General features: G+C 38.0%; 1 protein-coding gene and 1 long non-coding RNA gene across 6 annotated transcripts in view; one reads left to right on the forward strand and one right to left on the reverse strand.

Annotated features, from left to right (window-relative positions):
• LOC122574958 (zwei Ig domain protein zig-8-like) overlaps positions 1-21,401 on the forward strand; it is a 433,576-nt gene that overhangs the window by 334,647 nt on the left and 77,528 nt on the right. The gene's annotated exons all lie outside the window — the stretch shown is intronic.
• Positions 18,792-21,204, reverse strand: LOC122574966. Its single transcript, XR_006319280.1, has 3 exons — positions 20,467-21,204; positions 19,900-20,102; positions 18,792-19,212 (listed from the first exon to the last, which is right to left on the reverse strand). It is a non-coding gene; the product is annotated as an uncharacterized LOC122574966 (long non-coding RNA).

Consider the following 21,401-nt stretch of genomic DNA (forward strand, 5'->3'; position numbering starts at 1 on the left):
ATATAAAGTTGTTGGAATAAACACTATTCTATACCTGTTAATTCAGTGTAATTTCAGTTGAACCACCCCTATTATCGTAACAGAAATCAGGGGATCGATCATTTCGTGGCGTCGATTATTTAATCGTAACGGGAATTTACGACTCCCGTTGACGTGCCTTCTCGCGATCGCGTCTCTCCGCGAATGGTCGACGAAACACTAGGCTTTTCGCTGCATAACATTAACGTTTCCCGTAAATATGTGACGTCATCAACTTTTAACACTAGTTTTTGCGAACAACGTTTAGCATAAAATTAAAAAGGCGAGAGAAATGCCTCGACAAAAAGTCTACTTTCACAAATGATCGTGATTATATCAAAGGTTATATATTCACAGATTGCATCAACCTCTGTCAATTTGTTATATTTAAATAATTTTCAATGTGTCATATTAAAATACCACTTTCGTATTTATCGCGTTTTTTCTTCTGTAATTTTTTTTTAACGTTAAAATAAACGGTGTAAAAATTACAGGCAAACGCTGTTAAATGCGAGTAATTTGGTCGTGAAAGGGTTACGAGAGCAAGGTTACATTTGGTTGAAATGGAAATTGAACCATCGCAGTCCATTAATAAATACGTCAAAGTTGATAAACCCCGTTTGGTTTGAAAGCGTTACGTCCAGGAAGGTTGGTCGCGTTGAAAACGATCATGAACGATATCGTTACGACACGATCGCTGGCCATTAATATTATTATTCTCGGTCGTTGGCAAAATAATTGGGAACAAACGGCGAACGGACAGCAGGTGCATGGCTCCGACTGACGCCTGATACGTTAATGAACATTCAATTGTCCAATAAAAAAGCCACCGCCATTATTTCGTCGGTGCAGTAAATGCCAATTTAAATCGAATCGAATGTTGCACCGCGCCGTTTCGCAAGTTCACGTCCTCGATATTTTTCCTCGTTTCCTTTTTTCCCTTTCTACTCTTCTGTTCGTTTTTCCATTTCCTTTCCACCTTTTCTCCCTTTTTCGTTTTTACAACGTCGATTTATCAACGAGCTGCAGGAATAAATAATTGCCACGATTTCGATAATCGACCCGCTGGGGATCGGGTGGAAACGTCGAATGAATTTCGAAGGTGTGCGCGGGAAAACATTTTCGTTCACGGAAATTAAGTGAAATTTATCGAACGTAAAAACTATCTCGTACGGTATCAGTTTCGATAAAAGTTGCATAATAAATTCTATTTACTATACAATTTCCGAAACGAATGTTTTTATATTTGTAGAAATCATTGGAATAAATTACAAATTACATAAGATACAGATAAATCGTTGGTATACTTTATGAGGATATTAACAAAAATAATGAAAACAAAAAACAAATTCATTGATATTATTGGTAAATTACTGCGCAAATTCCCGATTAATGAAACCAACATGTGGTAATACAAAATATCTCAACACTGTAGCTTCACTTGTGAAGAAAGAAAAAGAAGGAAAGGGAAGAAAATTTTTGTTCAATCGCTTAATAAGCATATTATAGCTACATTAAGGTATCGTTTTCTGCATCGTGTCGTGTCTATGGAATTGCATTAGACCAATTTTCCGTGTCAATGCGAGGAGAAATGAGAGACCTTGTCAGCGCTCGCTTTAGTATTAATTATTGCCGCTATAATTAATAATTCCTTCATTAATACAATTTATAGCTTAGAAGGCGAGCTCTTTGTCAATTGGCAAAGAACGCCACGCAGCCGCGTTGTTCTTTTTCCAAAATTGGATTTTTTTTCACGCTAATCGCGGATCGAACGTTGGTTGCATATTACAAAAAACTATTTGCCAGTAGAAAGGAAACGAACGGATTTCTAAAGGAGATCCATTTCACTTCAGATTTTATGAAGATTCCCGATCGCAACATCAACCGATTTCATGTCCGCCATGAAACCGCACCGAGTCTCAGCGTTTTTAAAAACGTTTAGTTCCGATTGCTTTATATGGTGACACGATAAATTTTAAGAAGCATTTAAAGCTACCCGGGAAATCGTCCGTGTACGATGGCTGGATATTGCGTTTCTTGCAGCGATTAACGACTTAAATACGTGGCCATGCTTTATGTTTGATCCATATTCCCGATAAATGTTACCGCGGTGCGTTCACGGTTGTTCTGATACGCCAAATAAATGTCGGTATATATTAAGTTATCATAAATTTCATATTATCCGCACAATCTTTTATTCTTTTACGAGCCAATTAGAATCTAAAGTGCAATTAGTCTCAGCTTAATTTGTAAGATAGAGACAATACAAAAATGTTTGAAATTACGACGCTGCCTGCAACGATAGGTTAAAAGTTTATTAACATAATATGCATAAATTGAAACAAAGTTTGGCGATGAATCATTATCGGAGTTGGGAATAAAGGATCGTTCGAATAAATTTTGATCTTTTTTAACCTCGACGTACGGGTTTCGATGATGGAATAAAATGCAAGAGGAAAAATTCAATATCGTTCCATGAAATATGTTCTGTGACGTACTTATTGGGTATAAATCGTAATATTATATATAATCAAAAAAATATCATATTTGACATTTTCATCAGCAAAAACTGAAATAGAATTGTAGCCATTTTTGGTGACGGCCTACACTCAGAAACCGCCGTTCTTTTTCCCTAAAAATAATACGGTTGGACAAGCTCCATGAATGTGTTCCTCGTAAAAAAGAAAATCCGACACATCGTTCGATTGAACGTTCATTCATCGAACAAACACGCCTCGATTCGTACACGTGAACGAATAATCAACGCGCGTATCTAACACACACGAAAATTGAAATTGGAAACAAGGGAAGATGATGAATCGTCGAGGCGACGAGGCGCGAAAAGACATTTGAGCCAGGCGCTAGCCCTTTTCAACAAATTTTACGTCTGCAAATTTTACTTTCTAATTTACAATTAATAGATTAATACTTCTGAAATAACGTTTCTTCGAGTTTCACGACGATCGTATACCCGACTAATAAAATTGAGAAATTTCGTTAAACGCAGAGTTCGTTTGAGGAAGCAACTTACGCGTACGTACGCGTGAAAATGTAACGACACGGTGCGAAGATTACGGAGCTACATTTCTATGGAGGTTGGAAACGACAGCTCGATAATTCCATCGAGTCACACTTTAATTACCTTCGATGATGTCTTCGCGACGTAATTGTAGGAGTTCTGTACAGATTTTATGGCGTTTGACGAGGCGACGAGCTCTTTTATTAACTCGATGTTTAATAGGGATTGGAAATTAGCGGACCGTAAATGGGGGGTTTTATGGGGACAAGGTTCCTGTGCTTTGTAGAAGTAGCTTCGGCGAACATAGCAGACATAAACGGATCTTGTAATTACGCGAATTAAATACAGCGTGCTGGATTCGTTTGATAGAGTGCATCGAACGTTTCGAAGCGAGAAGTGTTGGTCTATGGAATGGTTCTCGTTAGAAAAGTTCAGGTTTCCGAGTGAAGCAGAAGAACTGTGTTTCCGGAATTGAATTCCAGAAGAATTGAAAAGTTCAAACGATGTGAGTGGCAGAAACGGGAAACACGTTTCCCTTAATCTTTCCAGTTGCGTCATTGAAGGACGGGGAACTCGCTTAAAATGACGCAACGACTCTGTAATATTATTTTGAGTTAGGATATATGAGAGTAGTTACAAAAAATATATATCGAGGCGTTAAGGATATGTATCCTATTTCAAATGATAAATATTTCGTTGATTTCGTTGATCGTGTTTTGATGGAAAACAAGAGAAAAGAAAAATTCGTAGAAGCGTCCATGAATGTTGCACTAACACTGCGAAAAGGGTAGAACCAGAAAACTTCATAAGACGAGTGCAAAAGATTTCACGTTTTATCTTTTAAGTGGATATTAATTCGGTTGTACCATTTCTGGATTGGGGAACAGCAGTTGCAGTTGCACAGAATCTGCGGGAAAATTAACTACCGGCCTCCTTCACAGGGATACGGTAGCGATTTATACGATTCTTTGACATTTATGTGAAAACGCGCGGGAAGAAATTATTACCAACCGTCGAAACCCCAGTCCACCCCGTTAAGTTGCGTTGTCTTGAGAATTCATTTTTATCGTTAGCCAAACACACGCGTACCACAGTTCGAGCGTTGTATTTTTTACGTTTAATGTCTCGGAATGCCAACGCTGCTAGCGGTGGTAAATTATAGGATCTTAACCCGGAGACGGTACATAAAGAGAGAATTTTGTGGCTAAGTATTTTTCACACGGTCTTTGGGTTAAAATAGCTGTGACGTTCTGTGGTGAGTTGCGGCTACACTTTCGTATAAAAAGAATCCTCGCGTTATTTCGTTGGCATAAATATCGAGCAATAAATAAAGCGATAAACAAGCAATAAATATCGAGCAATAGTTTCCTGTATTTTATTTCGGACTCTACTATTAGCGCAAATTCCACATCCTTCGTGATCTGACAGAAGACAAAAATTTACACTAAAGCAAAAGTATAATAGTAAACAGCGATCGGTGCAAAAGCTGTAAACATGTTTGCAAGAAGCTACCTCGTCAAAGCGGGATGCTTAACAAACAGAGAAAAGTCATGGGCAGAAGATAATTTGACATTCCTTCGTTTACTCAATTACTCATTAAACTTGTACCTTTTAGCAAATAACAAATTAATCAGCGTTCTCATTTCTCAATTCCAAAAGTGTGAATTCGTTAAATACGTATCTGTGTAAATGAATTCGCAAAGTGAATTTCTTTAAATATTTTTCAAAATTCAATGCAAACAATTATACGCTATGATAAATAAACCGATAATTGAGCAGCAGGACGATACGTTGTAATAAAAATACCAAAATCTGTGGAAAGATCGTATTTGAACGCATGATGCCAAATAACGAAACAAAGGAGAATCTGAAAAATCGATACTGCTTATATGTTTTCACGATTCTCCCTCGAGTCTTTATCTGAAAGGAAAGAAACGGATTTTCTTTGATTCGACAATTGCAAGCTCCTTCCAGAGAGATATCTGCTTTTCTAAACAGGGCTTCGCCGATCGTTTACGGTAATACCTCGATGGAAACAACTTTTCCACCCAACTTTCGAACTGTTTCGTTCGCGATGGCAAAGCGAAGTCAGCCTCTCCGACGAACACCTATTAATTTAGGCTCCATTCCCTTTCTCGTCCGTTTGGCTACATCGTTTTTCCTCGTCGACGAACGCGGTTCCGCTCTGCAAGATTGGTCAAAGCGCTCGATTGACCCAGATCGTACGAGAGGAAATCAAAATCCCACGAAAAATCCTTTCCTTTCGATGCGCACGGGGCACTCCGTGCCACGACGCTTCGGCTTTGTAGGCAGAACTTTGATTGCTGTGTAATTAAGGTCAACGACTGTTTTAACTCGTCGCCTCTCTTTTTCTCTCGTTATTTTTATCCGCTTCGCTTTTTCTCCCAGTCCCTTTCGCCTTCTTCTCACCCAGATTATTTCTGATTTTTTGTCAACGAATCGAATTCATTTGAAAACGAGGAATTTTTGATTTCACGATGATTCGCAAAGTGAATCTTTAGTTGTATCGAGTGAAAATTGTGATCGATCAATTTTAACAACTCTGGTTGTTCCTTATCAGGTATGTTACTTATTAATGGAAAAATAGATTTGAGTATGATTAAGAGCATAATTAGGAAACTCTACGAATAAGATTAGGAGCTGCTTCATTTTCGATCTCTATGTGATTTATGTAATTTATCTTTGGACTTTATTCGTTACTGTACTTTATTTATAAAAGTGTTACAAATTTGAAACAGTCGTATTTCTAGAAATTCTAAAATCGATAAATTCCTCTATAAATCGAAATAGATTGATACAAAACGTAAATAAGAAACGAAATCGAACAACTTAAACTTCCCTGACATTTTAATTCTCGGCGGCCGAAAGGAGCTGCGGTGAAAGGAAACGCCAGGGTTTCTAATGTCTTATCGACTAAAACGATCCTTAACCGGTCGAAAGAAAAACTAACGGCCATCCACAGATTCGTAACGACCAAAAGACTCGGTCTGTTCCATTAGCCCTGATTGGTCAGTTTATTCACTGGAATCGGCTATTCTGCCGGTGCGAGCGGTGATTTGTCCCAAAGCGAGAAAAATCTAGTCTCGTGGGGAGCTACAGCTAAGTGAAAAGGGACGTAAAATGACGAGCAGCCGGCAAATCGAAGGCCAATCGTTTCGCCTGGACAATGCGGCGACCAGACCTCGGAAGAAATGGCGAGATGCTCGAAATCCCTTCTTATTTTACGTGTCCTCTTCATAGAATTCGGTTAGACACACGGTCTCGAAATTGTTTCCATTATCTTGTTGCGATTGGAAGGGTGAAATCGATCGTGGCCTGGCTCGATAGGTTGGAAAAATTGTTTGGTGAAAGCACCGACGGAACTGTTGACTAATACATCACGTTATCTCTAATGGGGCGAGATTAGAGCTTAGTATACTATGATTTTTATAAAACTTTTCATATATTACGATATATAATATCAAATGTTTCACATACTTTGTTAGCTTTCTATAAAAAATTTGACACAAAATTACTACAATAGATCTAACAAGCTTTCATTTCCGACGATGTCATATTAAATCAGAACATTGACCAAAGAGGATTTGCCATATTTTTCTTCTTGTGATCCACTTATTAGATAGGTACATGTAGACTGTAAACTTTCGTGATCTCTCTGAAACTAAATTATGAGTACGAATAGTTGAACTGATTAAAATCTAATAGCCATAATTCTTTCCATCGTTTCTTCCATACCACCCGAATTCTTCACTAGCGGCCCATCTTGCAGCCCTCAAACCTCATCTATCTGATAATATTATTTACTATACACCTTGCGAATGCAGAAACAACCCTCAAGGACACTTCAGGATCCGTAATATCCACATCCCGTGTGCGCAATTCCTCAAAATCTCTGTAGCCGTAAACGATCCATTGGAAGAGATTCGAACACGCGACATCCGGCCGCACAAAGCATCCCTTCGAATCACAAGGATCTTATCAGTCGCTGTAACGGTGTAAAATCATTAAGCATGCTTCCTCTGTGCAACTATCAGCTAGAGCATTCCAGGCATTATGCGACGAGCCGTAGACGACATTCCTCGGTATCATCGAATTCGACGCGAAGCCAAGAACTTGGACTAATTCGACGAAGAATTCTGCTGATCGGTGCAAACACTCCGAGTCACTCTAAAGAGTTCCACCCTCTTCGCCCTTCTTTCTCTCTCTCTCTCTCTCTCTCCTTGTCTTTCGTTCTTTTTCTCGATTCTTCTTACTCCGTTTTCGTTTCTCTGTCTTTTCTCTTTTGACTTCTTTCGCCTGGGTCAGGCGGCACTCGAACATTGTCATTGTTTTGCGGAACAAAGGAGCTCCGAAAGGAATTTCATTCGACGTCCGTTGATTACGAATCGAATTGTAAGAGATACAGACCTCGCGTCCAACTTGGATTCTTTGATTAATCCACGCTGAATCCTTCGCAGCAACGCCTGAAAATGACCAGGCATTGTCGAACTGTTGAATCGGCTCTTTGGTTGGATGTACGCTGCAAAGAAATCGGGTTTAGGAACTCTGCGTTGCGACGATCCTAGACGAAAATAGAAGAGAGAATGGGAATTTGGGAGTTCCGTTCTATTATCGTTGCTGATACCATGATGTATTTTGCAGTTTTATAAGAAACTCCATGCTAAAGCATCGGACTGGGAAAATTGAAGAAATTGTAATAAGAACTATCCGTGTCCATGTTTGACTTTCTTTGAAAGAAAGAATAATCTGGCATCCTGTTCGATTTCAAGCTTTTTTAATAATATACAATAAAATGTTGAAATTTAATTAAAGATCATTTATATTATTTCATTCATAAATGTTGATTCAGACGAATAATTTCGTTCGTATTTAAATAAAAAGTCACAGAAGAATTTCCAAAAAAAAAAAAAGAAACAGATTTTTAACGGTATAACCTATTTGAAATCGGTTGGAAGGTTGTAATTACAATGCACTTTATACAAATCAATTCTGGAATTTAGTTTTTAAGTTGTCACAATTGTACGTTGATAATAAATTTTCTAACATAATATTCTCGTATTCGCTATTAAAAGTTATTCTGTCAAGCGACAAATTGGACGCTTACTATTGTTATATCGTATGAATACGTGTCTTGCCACACTGTGTTGCAACTCCATCACAAGTGATAAACACACTGCTAGATGTTCTACCTATAGCGCATATAAATTATGCGAAGATATACATATGTATATGCATACGTACGTTTCTAGCACCTCGCTATAAAATATGTCATTAGTGGAAAATGAAATAATTTGGCGACTGGTACATAGCACACTCGCGTTAGATAATTATTGGCCCAACAGAAATTAAACACGCATCATTTTAGACTTTTTCATTCAATAACAAAGATGACGTAATTGCTATTGCTCTTTCATCTTGTAACTTTATCTTCAGCTACGTTTTAAATTGTCTCAATATAATTGAGGTGAACTGCGTATGTGAGGATAATGAACGTACACGTAAGATGTTTGATGTTAATGTTGAGTTTATTGTTCGTTATAAAGTTGTGCTCGCGGCGAGCGTCGTTACACAGATCATAAGATAACAGTCGTCGCTTTCGTGGTCGGTTCGGCCCGAGTTGTCTTTCGTCTCGTCGCGTAAGATCGAATGCCCCATCCGANGCCCATCGGCATCCCCACTCGCACGCGCTCGTTAGAAGTGCCGCGACAAATGCCACGTGCTTGCCCTTCAGAGAATTTGGCTAAGGTAAACCATGGGGATGTCGATGACACACAACAGGCACGTCGATGCTGCGCCCTTGACGGCCTAACGCCTGGCGTCGCAGAGCCAGCGGAAAATTCCGTGGCGGGTGCCGCCACATAATCATGGCTCATATTCATGTCTCATTATAGTACTAATGGAATATCAGAATTCTTTTATTGAAACAACTACATCTAGGAAAACTCTATATCTCTTTTTGTATACCCGTTACGAAGAAAATAGAATTTAGTGAAGTAAATAAAAATTATAAAAGGAGAAGTCTATATTATTGTGCCCTTGAATATCAATGTTGTTTTGGGTTACAAGGTCTAGAAACAAGAAGCTATAAGTAGATTGTTATTCCTGTTTCTTGTAACTTTCAGCTAGTTACACACCAAGGTTAATTTTTTTGACAAGGTCCTTTGCTGTAAATGTATCAACGTGCTCCCTATCATCTTCAATTGTACTAGAACACTGCTAGAGTGAGAATCTGGATCAGCATACACTGTACTTATACTTACTTCAATATATATTTCTATCACAAATTCATCCTTCCTCTATTAGATGACCTCAACGGCTTTATACGACGCATGCGATATTATATATACATAAAAGTTGTTTATAGTAAATGTTCAAACGTAATTGCGTGAGTCACTATATATGTAATAAAACTTAAGAATAGAAACAGCATGAAATAAATCGCGAAGCAGCGTCAACTATTCGGATATCGAAGTCGCTGTTAAACGAGCGTTTTCCACTGATCACGTCTTTTGTTGTCAATCCGTCGACCTGTTTCTTATCCAATTAATCCAAAGAGCAAGCATCAGGCTGCATCGTCGCGTTTCGTCCTGTAACCGAGAGTTAAACCAGTCACGGGGGAATACCGCAAACAAGGTAAACAGCCTCTGTTATAATGGCTTTGCTTCCTCTAAACCGTGTGCATTTGCTTCGTCTTTGAGAGGCAAACGATATATAGAAAACATCACAGGTCGGCGAAAATAAGACGATCGATGGAACCGCTGGAAATTTTCTTTCTTCTCCTTCCGTGAACGAAGAAGTCTTCTTATCGGTTTTAGCAATCGTTAATGCCTCTCCCAGAACGACGGAAAAAGTCTCGAACTACTTATTTCCTCCGGCAGCCGTGATATAAATCGGCTGGAGATCGGAAAGTCATATTGTACCGATCGCCGAGACATTTGCGGAATCCAGCCGCGTGCTTATTTTCCTTTTGTTTGAATTGCCGCCGCTTTTTGGCCCATCGTTTCTGTCTGCGTTTCCACGTTTTTCTGCTTCGCTGTGAGAAATCATCCCGGGAGGAACGCTGCGTTTTCAGTACGGTAATTTTGTTTGCTCCAAGTTAAGCCCACCGGAAGTTGTTGATATAGAAATCGTTTCGCTACGTTTTCATGCATCTGCGGGAGCGAGAATGTGCGTGATTTGATGGCCAAATTTTACGAATTGACTCGATAGCCGAATGTAGTCCATCTTTGAGAACAGTAGCGTATTTGCTGAATTATTTCATAAAGAAGAATCTTAACTCTGATCGTTTTATTTTTTTTTTTTTTTTTTTTTTTTTTTTAGTAGAAGTCGAAGTCGTATTAGAAATGATTATATAATCATTTTCTATATAAATTTCACATACAAAATTTTAACACTGTTCGCGTCGTATAAACGATACGTCTGACCATATGTCATCCTGCTCTACTTGCTCACTTGAATTTTTATATTTTATTCGTTTAATTAGCATGCTTATTTGTTTTGTACCTTTTCTCCTTCATTTGTAATATATTTACAGAAATTTGACCCGTAAATCAGAAGCTGATGAATTTCTAAATACATCATAACAGAATATTACATTTTTTCTCATTGCTTATTATCTAATTGTATTATCAATTTAATTGCAAAATCAATCCGTAATCATGTACAAATATAGGATACATCTTCTGACAAATTTCCGATCGTTTCAAAGTTTTTCCAAATTTTTAAACCAATTAAGGCTACATTTTGTCGATTACATCTCTGTAGTTATTTATTTCTCTGGATCTCTAATTTGGGACAATTGAACAGTGTGAACGCTCGGAACGGAAAGGGGGTAGCCCGGAGATGTGTGATTGGATAAATGTCGAAAACAAATAGGATGATTCCATTCAGAAAAGAGAGGAGGTAGAAACGAGTATGGGAAAGGGAGGCAGAGTGAGAACACTTCTCAGCACGACCATTGTTCAACATGCGTTCATTTTAATTGAAAGGATACATGGTGCACACGAAACCTAACAAACGGCACGTGTCATCGCGCCAGCTTCAATATTTGCGCTCTAGCACATAGCCGCTGAGATTGAAATGAATTGAATGAATGCTGGGACGCTGCTAAAAACAACAAGATACTGTGCAAATATATAGAAATACGAAAAGTATAACGACGACACTTGTGTTCAGTCGTTGGCAGTTGTAAACAAGCGTGACGAGTAATACCACTAGCTGTCGAGAGATATGGTTGTCGAGCGCCTTTCGATAACAACTAAGAATGCCGCATTTCACTCAGGCGTGCGAATTTTTATATTTTTACTACAACTTCCCAAACAAGCATTCGCGAATCTATCTATATTACATACATGACATTTTTTCATATTTCTATCCATAGAATGCCACGATCGTTTCGCGAAAACAAATCTAGGATTCTCCTTCAGCTTCGATAAAGTCGAAGTATCAGTAATCACAAGAGGCAGTGGCATGCAAATTATGAACACGAAGAAGAATTTCAACATGTAACAAGAGAGAAACGTTTCTCGCTACTAATTGCGAAAAGTATAATAAATTATAATTATATACTGGGAATTATTATTTTCATGTATGAAGTTATATAAATTTTCATTACGAAGCTCGATATTGCGGGAGACAATAAGCTCGTAAGTTCTCTGAAAAGAAAACGTATCGATATCGGGAACTCGTTTCGTTTTCTCAAATCTCGAAAGTCGCGCACGAAATTCTTGGCGCGTACTCACGACAGCGAGAAGATTGCAAGGATGCTGTGAATGTCGAAGAAATGGCAAGTGTTGGCAACGAAAAATTCACCCAGGATTCCGGTGGAAAAAGCGTGCAATGCGGTCTAAATATTTGCTCGGATCGCAATTGTCGTTAGACGGTAGGGTGATGGAAAAAGTATGTGGTGCGCGCGGAATACACGCATTCTCTGGCTGGGTTGGCTGTTTTAATTGAAACGGCGCGAAAGGAGGCGTAGTCGACGGCAAAAACACCGGCACGCGGCAATATTTGCAGCGAAGTGTAGAAATTGGAACGACTCGCCCTGAAGAATGGCGTCATTTTGTTTGGCCGGCTTTGTTCGCGCCGTTTACCCGTTTCCCGACGTTGCCCAAGCATCTGACCGATCGATCCCCGTCGAATACGAATAAATCCGATTCCGTCCTCCGGTTATTCGATGCTAAATACTCTGACGATTGTTCCACGTGCGTTGCTCTTCGTCTATAGAACGCGTGAGATTCCATTAAATGCGATTTTCGAATATCGATCGATTTTTCACAAACGATCGCTACTCTAGTCGTTTCCTAAATTCTTTAAGCTTTTCTTCAAAGTATCGGAAACACGAATCGTTTCAATGTAAAGTGACTGCAAAAGATACTTGCGTACCATTGTATTTACATACTATGGTAGAGCCTGCCATATGTTCCTCTGTAGCGTTAAATTAGTAGTCAATATTCGTTTCGATAGTCAACTTTATTGTCTGAGACTTGGTTAAATTGGAACGCCATTATTAAGTGGAAGGATCAAAAACAGTGAATAGGAGAAAAGAAGCAATCAGTATTTCATTTTTTGTCTTTATAGTTCGTTTGACTACTGTGCAAACGAAACACACGTTCGAATATTCTTCGTCTCTAACACCAATGCTGTTACATCTATACAGCTTAAGTATACGTATATGTTACACGTAAATAATCCTAATGTTAATCCTTCCTATTTCAAATTACATTATACATTTTATCGTGACTGTTTCCCACTTACTGTTTCTTCGTATACATATTTGCATTATATGTTGTAATATTATTTAGATATAATAATAGTTAAAATCCGTAGGATATTGTTATATAGATTAATAATACAAGTTAGTTTGATGGCAGAAAATTTTGTTTCCGACCATTTCATGTGCACTTGGTACTGGCTGGGGAGTATGAACAAATTAGATTTTCGAAATTTATTTCGTTACAATCTCTTCTTTTTCCCTGCGTTCCTATTTCATAGGTTCCCACTAAAAAAAAGTGTCGTGCCTCTGTGTGCATACAATAATGAAATTGTGAAAATTTAATTTCCATCCGTAGCTGAATTTGCGTCGAAATCTCTTTCGCCTGTCATCTGTCGTCTAAAATGCATTTTTTATACCATAAAATGAACATTATTCGACAAATACATCCTAGCTCTATTCGTGACTGTTTACGTTAACAGTTGAAAAATTTGAATACCAAAGAAAACCAAATAGAAAAACAATTTTAACTGGGCTGCATTACAAACTGAAGAACCAGCTTTAAATTGATGATGTCAATGAATTTAATTGTATCATACAAATAATTTTATCAATAAATAAATTCCATTAGTCGTTCAACGGAAATATGCGAAGAATGCAAAACAACTATAACTTCCAAAAATATTATTACAAACATCGTATCTCTATGACGAAAGTTCGTGAATGTCAATGATTTGAATTAAGAAATTTATTCTGTTGGAAACTAAAGTATACCTAACTAAAGGAATCCTTTAAAGATAATTAAGACCATAATTTTCAAGTTGCTATGAATCTCTTCGAACAAACTGAACTGGTGTTCAATGAATAGTCGCCGAGTACATTGATTCTGCCACAAGCCGCGCGTCAAAGGTGACCGCGTCGAGGGACATAAGGAACGTTGGAAAATCGAAAACGACGAAGGAAAGGCAAAATCAAGCTGCCTGAGTTTCGGCGATGTGGCCAGGCGCCATTTGCCGGTACGACACATCCGAAGATTCGTGGAGGCAAAACTAAGTTGTTGAAACTCGCTTGGCAGTCGTCAAAGCGGCGCGACATCGAGGCAAGTGACATGGTAGCGCAACGTGGAGGGATTAGCACAGGTTCTCGTGGCAGTTTCGTGACCGACTGGCACCAGCCACCGCAGGATCTAATTGTGTGCCCTGTATTTCTATCACACACACACGCGCATACTCGTGTACACATATACGCGTGCATTGCATATCGTGTAATCCACGGAATGATTTGTATTCAAAGCTCGCCAAGGAGATAACGTAACGTCGCGATACCAACTATTCTAATTGACTGGGTGTGTGCTTTTTGCTGTCCGTGCTCCAATGCGTCGCTTTTCTAGAATTGCAGTTTCGCGTTTTCGTGGTCTTCCAAATAGTTTCGAAGAAGATATATACATATTCGAAGTGGAATTGTATATTCCTTAGCACATTCCATACCAGCGCGGGAAATTAACGTGTGTAATTTATGGTTAAGCGAAAGAAAGAGCCGCACATATGAAATGAAAACCAAATGAATGAAATTCATATCATGTGAAAAGCGTTCGTATCTTTCGTTGCGTTAATATTACGTTACAAAATAAATCTGCAACATTTCCTTCGTTAAACCAACAAACATTAAAGAAGCAGTAAACAAGCTACGCTTCTAGAACTCTGATTATTTATTCGTTACTAATGAACTTTCTTCTTTGTGTTATTTCTTCATGAATAATTAAAACGTTCATTTGATCAGAAAATATTTATTCCGACAATAAATAGATTTCTACGTTATTGGATAAACCTGCACAAAGTACGAATTTCCTATTAAAAGGAGGGGAAGATTAAGAGAATTTTATTTCGCGTTTTTAATTTACTTTCCCCTGTCAGAAAAAGGAGTATGATCGAATTACCTGTCGGTAGCCTTTATAATTATCTTTCTTTCATCTCTCGTATCACTGGGGAACTATAATTATCAAAAGAATCCTGCGTTTCGATTAACCGACGGATTTATGCGTAACGAAACAAATATCTTGCAATTTCTCTACTCTCCTCTTTTTCCTCGGCTTTGAGGTTGCAATGCTAAACGAAAACACAAGTCTGGTCATTTGAAAACCGACGGTTTTTGGGGGGGTCATTGACGATTTTCATCGAATTAACAACATGATGAAAGATGATCGCTGATATGTCAATAAAGTCTGCGAGGAAAAGTTGTAAATTTAAAAATACGGAACAAATATAAAATTCTTTTACGAGAAAATTTATATTAAGAGTAAGCTACTTTAACTTAGATTTTCATTCGATTCTTGGGCCTCGGAATGTACCTTTATCCACCCTGTCCGTAATTGTCACAATATTAAAATCAATTTATAACATCAACGATTTTATTCCAATATCAAAGATAATATTACTATTATTAGGTATTGTATATTAATATACCATTAAATAGAGGAAAGCCTAAATAGAGTGTCGAGAATTAGTTAAAGTCAGAAGTTTGACACGGACTACTCGAAACATCGGAGAGATTAACACAGTTCTGTAATTGGTTTCGTAGCTGCCTGGTGCAGCTGTGAGTCGCAATTCCGTTCGATCGCGGCACATGTATATGCAGCCCTCTCGAGAGGACATCGAGTCGACAAATTACGTTTACTTTCACATCCGAACAAGCTGCGACCGCGCTTAAATTCATCGCGCACTCCACTTGCAACTACTTGATCTTAGCAATGACTGGATCAGCTGGAAACTTTTTGAAAGCATTTCAAATGTCTGATTGTTGATTAGAATTCCTACGATTCCTTTGCGATTCCTACGTTCCCTCTATCTTATGCAAGATGTCACAGTTAAATTTAACTAAATTATTTCCAAATTATTTTTTCTTGCTGAAAATAGGGAAACGTGACAAATTGTGAGAAGAGTTTTAAAAATTGTCGAGAGAAGTTTGGTTCCAAGCGTCTGAACAGAAATATAATCTCGATAGTCACGTTTCAAACAATCTCGTTTAACGCATATAACATATTTTTTATAAAAACTTGCTGTGGTTCGAATGCTTTGGTCAGTCGCTACGATACGATACGATACTTACTTGACGATACGATCGAGATACAAGAATTTTCGTCAATAATTAAAAGCAATTTTTATATATCGTGGGAAATGTGTTAATTAATAAATTTGTATTGATAACACGAAGTTTATTGAGCGAACGGATAAAAGTCGAGCATCATAGTTCACAACTTGAACTGAATCCCGCGGGACGACATTGTCGTGTTAAATTTATCCGTAGAGCTGATGCACGTTCAGCGTCATCATAAAATCCAGTCACGTTCCTAAATGCATCTTTACGCCATAAAACAGCCATAAACATAGTCACGTCGTGTTCGATGAAGCCTTTTCATCCGCAGGCTTCTTTCAGTTAAGCAAATCGCAAAACTGACTCCGTAAAAAGATGTACTGTACGTTACTTTTAATTGCCACTTCGTTATTAATTTGTACACTTTGACCAAACTTGCATTACTCTGTGTACGTACTCTGTACACTTGCGAGCAACAGTGTACCTTGGTGTCGTAAATTTATCTCTCTTTTTCTCGATCGGCGAAATGAGAGCGTTCTCGAAAATAAAGTTCAATCGTCCATTCGCAGATTAAATCTCTGATTTTCGTTCGTTCCAGCGTGAAAATCCTATATTGATATCGACGTTTTCTACAAAATTCAATTTGCCGTTGTTTACCGTAACACGCGAACGATCGTTTCGCGATTTACCGGAGTGACTTTAATTTTCGTAAAAAAAAAAAAGAAAAAAAGGGGAAAGAAAGGAAAACAGATCGTTGCACAACCGGATACACGCGATGCTCGTCGTATGGTATGACGGACAGAAGTACAGTAGGAAAATTCGATCACATCCTGGAAGCGTTTTTGTGGTGACACGTTCGTGGCTCAAAGTTGCTTCTCGAAAAGCATAAATACACGTCTCTTTCTGTGCCAGCTTGGAGTATCTGAAATTTAATTAGCAAATGTCAGCTAGCGCGTTCTGCTCGCAGAGTTGATTAATGTATAGACCAAGGATCAAAGAGTAGCACGAGTATGGAGGCCATTCCAGAGCCAGCCTTCCGTTTCCCACTTACGTTGTAACGTGTAATCACACGGTTTATTTGCATGAAGAAGGATATCGTTCGGGACCCACATCGAGGTGCAATAAAAGCTTTCATCCCTCTGGAAATGGTTGGTTGTCTTTGTATCGGTAGTTTTGCTGCAATTTCTGAAGTTTCAGGAGAAATTGAAATGACAGGAGAAACGATGTTTTGTCTCATCCGACGTTTTAAGAACCTGATTATATATTTTTTATTATTTTTAGTTTCATATATAAATTTTTTTCAGTAGTTAGTCGTGCCTATGTTATGCTACATCAATAATTGTCCCTCAAAGACAATGGTTGAAAGTATATTTCTGAAATATTTTCTTTCTTACACCGCTGGAAACAATATTAAAAATAGTGGGATTATACGAATGGATTATATAAATTTTATGCTTTTGAACGATTGTTTTTTTTTTTTTTTTTGGAAATGACTTCACTTTCAATATTTCGTATGTTCCTGTGGACATACATACATATTATATACATGTGGATTTTTACGCATGAAGATTTTCCATAAGTACAATCTAGTTGTAGCAAACTGTTAGTAATAAAATGTAATAGCTTTATTTGAACTTGTTTGAAAAGGATGCGTAGGCTGTAAGTTAATGATTTTCGTGTTGAAGTTCATCGCATCAGGTTCTGGATTTTTCCATTTTCCTTTGAGTTTATTGGAATGCGAGCTGTAATATCAGGAAATTGGAAGTAGAATTTAATTTTGAATCTTATTGCCATATTTTTATTTTCTATGGCATGGAAAAAATTAAGGAATGTTCACTGAATGTACCACTTCATATCTGCTTCTTCTTTTCAGATTTATTACAATCATCCCTTTGATGTTCTCAGCTTTATCGTAAATAGTTTTGTATCTCGAAACTTTTCTACATAAAATTCCTTCTCACTGCAGTTGTTACGAACCGGTGACAAAAATGTCTCATTTTGAAAGTTTCAGTTTATAAGGTAAAATTAAATGCATTTTACATACACTCTTAGAATGTGATTATTACGTAAATATGTACATTATACGCATGCGCAATATCGTTACTTCGTGAATTATAATACTTTTCTAAACTTTCAATGCTCTACGGTCACAGTATTACAATCAAAAGACGTTCTTCCTTAAAAATAAAATGGAAATAACGTGTTCCCTCGGAGCAATGAACGTCCCGTCCTTCATCAGGCAGGCCAATCACGCTCCCAAAGTTGCTCTTATAATACCGATGTAAAGTCAATCTCGAGTAAGCCTTGGTTCGGCAGCTTTATCGACGAAGAAAAATTTCGCGTAATATGCAAAGCAGTCGAAAGTTGATCCGTCCCGGATCAGCATAAAAATTGCAACAATGTTATCATGGATTCTAGTCTTGACTGATAGCACTCTTTTTTATAGATCGGCTCATTTATCAGAAACATTTTTGTTGAAGTAACTGCTTCAAGAAAAACTCTATATCTTTATTTATGTAATTCCAACATAGAAATTCTTCAACGATTCCAATCAAAAACTCTAAGATCCTTAATAGATGCACCTTGGTATGTTACCAACGAAACAATACATCGCGACCTTAAGATACCCACAGTTAAAGAAGAAATATCCAAATTCAGTAATAGATATAACATAAGAATTAACAACCACCAAAACCCACTAGTTACTCAATTACTTGACACGACGGATCAGATCCGCAGGCTAAAAAGACATTACCCTCTAGATTTAAACATTAGATTCAGATAGAATCAAACATACGATAATCACTTATTCACGCTAGAGTACCACGCCAGAATAATTTACTTATAATTCTCAATGAGAATTGATTGTAAACTACTTCCAAATAAAAAAAAATCTTTATTTATGTACATCCGTGACCTGGAGACCGCTATTACGCAGAAATATTCTAAATAAGGAGAGGTGCGTGTTATTGTACCTTTCAATATATACTATGTTTTGGGTTGCAAGGTCTAGGAACAAAGGAACTAATAAACAGATGTCTATTTATGCTCCTTGTAACCTCTAGCTAAAGCTATAAGGTTAATTTTTTTGGTAATGTCCTTTTGCTATAAATATATGAATGTGCTCCCTATCGATTCCATTGTATTGTAGCTCTAAGAGAGTAAGGATCTGAATCAGTATAAAATTATACTTATACATTATACTTCCACTCGATCTTCAATCAGTCAACCTCAACCTCAACAATTTTGAATATATCTATTGGCCAAGTATTTTTTTCTGCTTTACCGATAACGTATTCGATTATTGCTCCGTAATAGCATTCCGTTTATGAGGATCCGTCTGTATGGACTGCTGAAACAGATAGAGTCTTAAATTAAATGTTGTAGGAGGCACAACGTATGTATATGAAATGTTTAGAATGAACTGTGAGGAAATACGGAATCAAAAACGTAAATCAAAACGCATAACAGAAAGAGAAGTAATGAAGAAGTGCAGAGGACCACACGAAATAATAATTACTTGAAATTAATCGATATTTTTGAGGTATTGAATATTATATTAATCGATTAATTTAGAATTAGCAGTTATTGAGAATTCTTAGGTATCATTAAGAATATATATTCTAATTAATAAACACGAAAGATTTACATTTGCCAGGTAGCCTAGTTCCAGTTTAATTAATTATTTTCTCATAAACAGACAACAATGAGTTAATTGATAATTATTTCACAAAGTAATCAAGCTAGCTTTACATTCTCTAAATGAACATCCAATACTCTTCAACTTTGAACAGTTGCCACTCGAACCTATTAAAACACGCCACGAAGATCTAACTTCTGATCGACGATTTATTCCGACACGGTCGGAAAAGGAATTTCTTCTCGAACCGACTCCAATCGACTGTTTTCGCCAGAAAGTCCCGAAGCTTTTACACTGAATAATTATCAACTGGATTTCGAAGGAGAAGATCTGTTCGCGGCCAGATCCGTTCGTCCATCCGCGCGAACCAGATCGCAGGGCGGAAATTTAAGAACTTACTTGGAAATCCCTTTCATCAGGAAAACGGACGGGCTCTTATTGTTAGCACCGCGAGAACTCGTTTTCCACCGGTCGGCCATTCATTCTTACGGCGTACATAACTGCCTTCGCTGAAAATCTCATCTCCTGACAAATTTTGTTACGTGCCCGCAGCAATTTCCGCGTATAGTTCTCCGTTGCTCCGTTCCTCGGTGTTTCAGTTCCTGTAACGTAGCCTGTCACATTTCAAATTGAACTGTTCTCCACTCCTCTATCCTATATCGTAGCAAAAATCAAAAAGCTAGTTCGAACTTTCGCTACGACGGTCCGAGAACCAGATAATTTAACGATTACACATGGTGACTCGTGAAAGTATTCCAACACTTGTAGATATCTCTCACGAATGTAATATATTTATGTTGTATAGAACAATTTGAGATTTTTTTCGACGAATGACGAATAAAATTCCTTTTAATGAAGAAAATTTGAATCCGTTTCATATAACACACGCATTATACAAATAAAAATTGTCTACGATAAGCAACTCATCCTCACCACGTAAAAACTAAGTTCAACAAATCATCTTACCACCAAATTCTTGATACATCCCGGGCACATGTAACGGAATGCGAAAGCACCCTTTGAGTCGCGCGTTGAATATGCACGCGTTCATCAGTGGTTCTTGAATGCGCGATCTCTCACTCTCTCTCACGCATACTCGCGCAAACTCACACACAGAATCGAAACAGAGAATACAGTGGAAGCACGCGAGGCGTGTAAGCTCGTGCCAGTTCAAGCCGGGTCGGTTGCATAATACGCGTGAACCGCAGAAAATAGCCGCGCGAGCTGAAACGCGGAGCTCGGAAAATTACGAGCTCCTTCATCTTCCCTTTGCCGGCCAACGCAGCAAGGCTCAAAGGACAAACCGTCTCGTGGAAATTCACAATCGCTCGTGCAAACGTGTCCTGCTTGACTCTGTGTGTTCCTGTGGTTCACACCTGTATACGAATTTCCTTTGTATTCGTACGGTATATCTGTGTCTCTTTCCATGTATCTGTATATACATGTACACGCACGTCTGTCTGCTTGGTTGGATGACTGAGTCAGCTTTTAAGCTCGTTGTTCATCCAGTTGAATTACCGAAGCCTCTTTGGATGGCTGTCTCTCTTTCACTGGCAGTGCTTCTTTCTCTTGCCCATGTAATATATACGAGAGAGACGAGAGAATATGTAATTAATTAAAAAGATATCGAATACGCGGATTTCTACTGACACACGCTCGCGAACTCGTCTACAACACGACTGCTTATTTCGTTCATTTTTTTTGTCATCCTCTCTTCCGGCTTCGTTTAAAGCGACTCGAAACCTTTGATGAACCGTCCTTGAGTAGATTTCTGATTGTGGTGAATTACGGTGATTCGTGTGATTGGACGACCGAGCTTTGCCAAGCTATCGAATGGTACGGCGGACGTTTAGCGATGTTCTATTTTATTTGTATGATTTCAAATTACAGAGTAGTCTAAT

The sequence above is a fragment of the Bombus pyrosoma genome, linkage group LG14, assembly GCF_014825855.1.
Source record: "Bombus pyrosoma isolate SC7728 linkage group LG14, ASM1482585v1, whole genome shotgun sequence".
In the NCBI taxonomy this organism is placed as follows: Eukaryota; Metazoa; Arthropoda; class Insecta; order Hymenoptera; family Apidae; genus Bombus; species Bombus pyrosoma.